This window comes from Schistocerca cancellata, chromosome 8 (assembly GCF_023864275.1).
Source record: "Schistocerca cancellata isolate TAMUIC-IGC-003103 chromosome 8, iqSchCanc2.1, whole genome shotgun sequence".
Lineage (NCBI taxonomy): Eukaryota > Metazoa > Arthropoda > Insecta > Orthoptera > Acrididae > Schistocerca > Schistocerca cancellata.
Window position 1 is genome coordinate 202,905,672 of NC_064633.1, and position 8,014 is coordinate 202,913,685.

Here is an 8,014-nt window from a genome sequence, read left to right on the forward strand (position 1 = left end):
TCTCCCTCTCTCTTCAGTTTTCTATCTGTCCCGCTTTGTTTGTCTTTCGTTTCTTCTCTTCCAACTAGAAAACTGGATACACCCTGTCAAATAGATAACCACCCGTTAACATTTTTAAGACTTACAGGAAATCGTGTTCAAATATTATATATAACTTCATAATAAATATACAGTGAAGAGTCAAAGAAACTGGTACACCTGTCTAATATCGTGTAGGGCCCCGCGAGGACGCACAATTGCCGCAATACAACGTAGCGTGGACTCGACTGATGTCTCGAGTAGTGTTGGAGGGAACTGACATCACGAATCCTGCAGGGCTGTCCATAAATCCGTACGAGTACGAGCGGGTGGAGATCTCTTCTGAACAGCGCGTTTCAGGGCATCCAAGATATAGTCAATAATGTTCATATCTGGTGAGTTTGGTGGGCAGTCGAAGTGTTTAAACCCGGAAGAGTGCTTCTGGAGACACTCTGTAGCAATTCTGAACGTATGGGTTGTCGCATTGTCCTGTTGGAACTGTGCAAGTCTGTCGGAATGCACAATGGACCTGAATGGATGCAGGTGATCAGATAGGATGCTTACGCGATGTCACATGTCATAGTCGTATGTATGTGTATCAGTGGTCCCACATCACTCCAACTGCACACAACCCACACTATTACAGAACCTCCACCAGCTTGAACAGACCTCTGCTGACATACAGGGTCCATGGATTCATGAGGTTGTCTCCATCCCCGTACACGTCCATCCGCTCGATACAGTTTGAAACGAGACTCGTCCAACCAGGCAACATGTTTCCCGTCATCAACAGTCCAATGTCGGTGTTGTCGGACCGAGGCGGGGCGCAAAGCGTTCTTTCATGCAGTCATCAAGCTTACACGAGCGATGCTTCTGCTCGGAAGGCCCATACCGATGATGTTCCGTTGAACGGTTAGCACGCTGACACTTGCTGATGTCGCAGAATTAAAATCTGAAGCAGTTTGCGGAAGGGTTGCACTTCTGTCACGTTGAACGATTCTCTTCAGTCAGCCGGCCGCGGTGGCCGTGCGGTTCTAGGCGCTGCAGTCCGAACCGCGGGACTGCTACGGTCGTAGGTTCGAATCCTGCCTCGGGCATGGATGTGTGTGATGTCCTTAGGTTAGTTAGGTTTAAGTAGTTCTAAGTTCTAAGGGACTGATGAGCATAGCTGTTAAGTCCCATAGTGCTCAGAGCCATTTTTTTTTTTTTGTTTTGGCCACATCGCGGCGAGCTTATCAGCAGAATACGAGCTCGCTCGGGTTTCTCCTTTCAAACTCGTTGAGCGCGTCATGAACGCGCTACTCGCCCTCAGAACCGATCGTTGCATAGCTATAGCGGGTAGCCCAGACACCAGCTTAGTGTATACAGACAGTCCCCTATTCCTTTCATTTCGCCACTATGAATTTTGCTACTATAAGCACAAGGAAGTATGTGCATAGTTCCTGCACCATTTTTTTAGTCACCCTCCTGTGTTCACGGAATGTAATTCCATTAAGTTATAACGAGAACGGTACATGACGTAACATTATCAATTATTACGTTAGTTCCGTACCACAGTCCAGTAATGTTATTCGGACCAAATAACGTTATTTCTATTTGGCTACTATTTCGTTACGTTCTGGAACGTAATTCAATTTCATTTTAGCAATAACGTTACTTGACATAACGTTACATAGCCTTGACTCTCAATTCCGGTTCAGTCCGTGATAGCCGGCCGTTGTTCTAGGCGCTTCAGTCCGGAACCACGCTGCTGCTACGGTGGCAGGTTCGAATCCTGCCTCGGGCATGGATGTGTGTGATGTCCTTAGGTTAGTTAGGTTTAAGTAGTTCTAAGTCTAGGCAACTGATGACCTCAGATGTTAAGTCCCATAGTGCTTAGAGCCATTTGAACAAGTCCGTGATAACGTTACTCAGACCAGTTTCGTTATTAGTTACTTGATACGAAACGTAACGCGAAAAAACCATTCCAGCCATTTATTTCGTTAAGTTGCAGACCCCCGCAGACAACATATATAATCTTAAGATACTAGTCACTAAAATTGTGCTGGAACTATCGATGTACGCAGATATCTAGATGATCTTGGGTTCAACTGGTAATCAGTGATCAGCTGCTCAGGAATACCTCGGTTCCTAGCGTTAATACTACGGTCGCAGGTTCGAATCCTGCCTCGGGCATGGATGTTTGTGATGTCCTTAGGTTAGTTAGGTTTAACTAGTTCTAAGTTCTAGGGGACTAATGACCTCAGCAGTTGAGTCCCATAGTGCTCAGAGCCATTTGAACCATTTTGAACCTAGCGTTAATACTGACTGTTGGTGTAGCAAAAATGAGTGCACTGTCTGACACTGTATATGAGTGACGATGTAGTTTATATTACTATGCGATAACAGTTGACTTTGAATAAACGCGATGTACTATGTTTTTATGATATGCTTTGTTCATAAATCGTCTAATATGTTTTTGTAAATTGTGACATTTATTACGTTGTGGGTTTTCTTTAATATTTATCAGATTGCTGCATGAATCCGTAGTGTCTTTGTTTTGCATGTTGGTGTTCTGGTTGCTGTGGGTTTATTTATCGATTGTTATTTTCCATTTATAATTCACTGTTGCTACTCGAGCATACATTTTCCCATTTTGTCAGTTGAAGACACTGAGTTGAGCTATGGACGCTAGAAAACGGAGTGTAAAGTGGAGAAATCGGAACATTTCCGACATATTCTTCTGAGTTCAATAGAGAGGTGATGGCAAAGGACGCAGCCAGTAACATTTGCGGCTTGTATGGGGGTAATGCCACTGGATAGAGCACGGCAAGAAAATGGCTTTCTAATTTTAAGGAAGATGGTTCAGACATTAGTGACTCTCCACATTCAGGAAGACCTTCGAGGTTTGTTGAAGATCATTTAACCGCAAAAATCCACATCCGTGTACTCGAGAACTAGCAGATGCGAAGAACTGAGATCATTCCACCGTTGTGCGACATTTGCAGGCAGCGGGGAAGTTTCAAAGATCGGGTGAATGGGTACTGCCAGCTCGAAGCCAAAATCACAAAAATCAACATGTGCCGTATGTGCATCTCTGTGTGCTCGTAAACAACCCCGACCATTCCTATCCGGTATGGTTAGTGGTGGCGAGAAAAGTCGTCTTTGTGTTAACAAAAGGAAAATAATGGAATGACTGAACCAAAACAAGCAAAGCAATTGGCCGTACAAAAATTTTTGCGTATCCACAAAAGCTCTTGTCATGCATCTGGTTGAACAACGACATGTCGTGTACTACGAATTGCTTCCCTGAGGTGTAACCATCACTGCCGACATTTTTCGTCAGCAACTGAGACGTCTCACAGACCCAGTCCAAGAACAATGACCAGGAAGATTGCGTGAAGTGTCCTATAGCCCGCGTCATCTATGACGGCGCTTCCGCGCATAGAGGCGGAGCGGAAAGGGATGGGGGGGGGGGGGGGGATGCGCGGCAGCAGAGAGCGGGCAAACAAAGTACACTTTGCCGAACTGCACTGCTGTGGACGTCAGTCAGGCTCGTTTGCCTTCGGTACATTGTATTATACGTTCAAATCTACGAGGGGAATAATAGATAGTAAAACCAATTTCTATCAATCATCATGAGAGAAATATTAATCCACGTCTTGATGACATTGCGTCCACTGCTTCACAGATTTACTGTGTGTGACGTCGGGAGGCGAGAATAGCCGGCGCAGCTTTGTGAAGATATGAAGTACAATTTCTCTCAAAATGACAATTGTCTAATGAGAAGGTCATTGAAACTACTTACAATAATTATCATTTATTGCGATTTGAACTGCATTATAAGTAAAAATTTAATACACAACAAAATTAACTTCAAGCACAAACCGAAATCATTATATTTGCTTGACAACTCCTTCTACTCAACAGAATTTTTAAAAATGTGTACGGCATGTGTGTGGATGTGTTTGACTGTAGTTACTTGTAATCACCGCGTGTAAAAAGAATTAGTGGTAGAAAAAACTAATGTAAAAGACTATGATAAAACAACAGTAAGTAGTCACATTTTTTGCTGTTAACGGGCATTATAAGTGTTAACCAATGCGCTCGACATTACAGTGACAGACCACATTTATAATTTATTGCAGAAGCTAACAGTTAACCATCATCTGCGAATAACTCCAGGGAATGCTGACCAATAACATAGAAAACCACCGATATTCGACCAGTAACAGTTACTGTCATTTTGGGGCCTTATCCAGTTCGTGTCTTGAAAATGACGGAGGTTTACATGTGGAAATATCGGACTTCTGATGAATTTATTCAGCTGCATTCTCACGTGTTATTAGAGCATACAACTTGGTAGGAGAAACTGAACTTTTCCTTGGGCAATATGTTGAACATTATAGCCTTTATACTTAAAAAGATATGAAGTCCTAATCAAAAAGGCTAGGAATTTCTCATTATTATGTATGCAACTGAATGTTGACACACATTTTTAAAACCACGAGTCTTTAAAACTAAGAAATATTATTACTTGAATCCAAAGTCTACATCATAATACCATGGTCCCTTCTATAGCCTGTTTCCGAACAATCTGTAAATTTACGATGATAGGTTCAAGGCTTATATCCATCACCACTTCCCTGTAAAATTATTCTTTCTGAAGCTTTTCAGTACGCCGCAAAGACTGCGCCCACGCTACCGGTGGGATGTTGTCTACTGCCTCATGCACAAACGGTGTTATCTTGAATGTTTTGCTTTTTCTCCCACATAGCCTTAACACACTTTGCCCAAACTAATTTCATGTTGCTACACTGACAGTGACATGTGGGTAGAAGCGAAACTGTGTGACTCCATTCACGTGCAAGGAAGTCAAGTTCTTACGTTCTGCGACGTGACTTGTACACTATAAATTAACGAGCTGCAGGAGATCGCTACGAGTCTGGATTATGCTGTGTCAGTATTTTTATTTTTAAGCTGGGGAAAATATCTGTTTTTATGGTGTTTGTACTTGGTGTTTACTCTGTAATTGTTGAATTATAACTGGCAATGACCAACTTCGAAGAAAGGTATGACAAGAATTGTGAATCACGTCGCAAAACAGACAATGTTCATTTCCGAATTGTAGTCACTGTTGGTTTTCTTAGACGTAAACAAAAGTTTATTCTCAGAAACAAAACCAGAAGAAGAGTCACCACGCAGAACAATTATCCGAGAATCTATTCCAATGAGTACCATCACTCATTTTCCAGCAGATCTTCCTGAATTGATTCTAACTGACCTATGTTTCATCAAGGTAATATACTGTTGTAAATATCGTGTGACTAGGGCCTCCCGTCAGGTAGACCGTTTGCCAGGTGCAAGTCTTTCGATTTGACGCCACTTCGGCGACTTGGGCGTCGATGGGGATGACATAACGATGACTTAGATAACACAACACCCAGTCCCTGAGCGGAGAAAATCTCCCACCCAACCGGGTATCGAACCCGGGCGCTTAGGATTGACATTGTGTCGTGCTGACCATTCAGCTACTGGGGGGGAGGGGGCGGACAATATACTACTGAACTACCTCCTTCTCGTGTATTGTGAATCTTTATATGGGATACAGTTCGTGCTGCACCTACGCCACTCCTTTGAAGTAAAAACTCTCTTCTTAACATATCTGGAACCAACGTCTTTTCAAATTCTTTACATTGAATGAAGCGCTTACCATTGAATCCTGCATAACTAACACGTTTTTGTGATGATGGCGTTCTTCACTCACGTGAAACACTTTAAAATATCGTTGTTAAAACTATCCATCTATGTTACAGGTCCATTGAAACTTCGGTGCTTTCCAGGCGACATGAAACCGACTTTTTCTGTGGTTCTTACAGCTAGGACACTTTCGTTTACAATTCTGTTTACAGTTCTCTTGCCGACAAGACATCGTTCTGGAGTCCATTCTTGTGTTTTCAAATGTCAACAGTACGAGATCTGCTTTCAAATTTACATTTGAAAAAGTTGTAAAAGCAGTAAATAGTCCCCCTTGCCTTCGTGTGAACCACTTCACGTTTATTGCCGTCACCTGGCTTTTTAAAAAATCGCACTTAAACATTTACAGATACACATTCACAACTATACTGCCACAAGAAGAAAAAGAAGCCGGCCGGAGTGGCCGTGTGGTTCTAGGCGCTACAGTCTGGAGGCGAGCGACCGCTACGGTCGCAGGTTCGAATCCTGCCTCGGGTATGGATGTGTGAGATGTCCTTAGGTTAGTTATGTTTAATTAGTTCTAAGTTCTAGGCGACTGATGACCTCAGAAGTTAAGCCGCATAGTGCTCAGAGCCACCAAGAAAAAGAAAAAAAAATTACAGTTGAATGAATAATTCGGTTGTCATGAAGTACAGCAGCAGTGTAGCGTGTAGGAGCGAGATTCTCACACTCTAGTTGTAACTCTCTGCGAGCCACTCGGAAAGAGAATGAATATTATTGGCTGTCAGTGGCTAGTGGAGGGGGATGCGCAGAACGGCTGAAAGATACGGCTTCTTACATGAAGCGAACTTTAGTCCACAATAATGCCCGTCTGCATTCCGCTAGACTGACAAAAAGCACAATACAAGAGTTGGGATGCGAAGTCATTCCACACCCACCTTATTCACCTGATCCTGAGCCCTTAGATATTCACCTCTCCCTCTCTCTATCGAACAGCCTTCAAGGATTATTTCTCCTTAGGATGAAAATGCATTCCAAACATGGTCCAACGAGCTCTTCGCCTCAAACCCACGCCATTTCTGCAGTCGTGGAATCAAAGAGTTACCTCATCATTAGCAGACTGTTGTAAATAGTGAAGGGTTTTAATGTTTTTGTGGGATCAAAAATTTAAAAAGCCTCTCTCACAGCGGCCTGATTTAGCTTCACTGATCAGCATAGTAAAAAAAAAAAAAAACATGCGTATGTTAAGGGAATTTTCATTCACAAAGCAGGCTTATCACATTCACACAGTTCAATACTGTTCTATCCTGTATAAATTGAGCTTAACTTAAATTCCATAAAGCAGTGAAGCAATTTCGAAGTCTCGGTGCGACGAAAATTGTCAGTCGATCTCCTAAAAACATTTGTAATAATTATTAACTTTCGGTGATCACAAGGGGAAGGCCGGAGATCTGCTGGTAAGACCGTGTTAGCCTATTTATTTGAAGTAATAAACTGGATATCTTGAGCATACAAAACGGCAGGTTCGTCCAGTGTAAATCAGACGTTCCCCACTGATCCTGTGCAACACAGCGTAGTAAGCAGACTCCGTCAATAATAATCAGTTAAATAATACGCGAACACACTTACTTTAGTTTAGTTCATGTATTAAATTCCTTCTCATACAGAATCTCATCAAGATGAAGACTAGCTCAACAATACATACATATACATCTTCGTTCTTTCACGGCTAATCGGCAAGCACTCCTTCTGTTCATAAGAGAAAACAGATAGCAAAGAAGCTATTCCATGGAGTAAATGGACGCTCCAAGGAATAATATGGCTTGAAACTACTTTGTATTGATAATCATCGTATATTAAAGTTTAGGAATCGGTAAGATAAGAAGAGATATTTCGAGATATGTACTGAGTTATATAATTTATAAAATTTCTGAAAACATCGCGGAGAGACCGCTGCAAGAGACATTATAGGGTAAATTATTGTTAATGACTAAATTTGGTGTTATCTGTGTCTGTTGTGTTTATTTAACTTATGGATAAACTTTACGAACTTATGCACCAACCTAATACATCATTTAACAGTCTGACAGGCTTGTAATGCTATGTACATGTTCTCTGAATAGGTGTACAGGAACCTGATGATGGTCCACAGTCCAAAACTGGTTGTTAAATAAAGAAATTTTGTAATCAGCTCTTCACGGTAATCATGACGTTTTTAATGTACACTACTGGCCATTAAAATTGCTACACCACGAAGATGATGTGCTACAGACGCGAAATTTAACCGACAGGAAGAAGATGCTGTGATATGCAATTGATT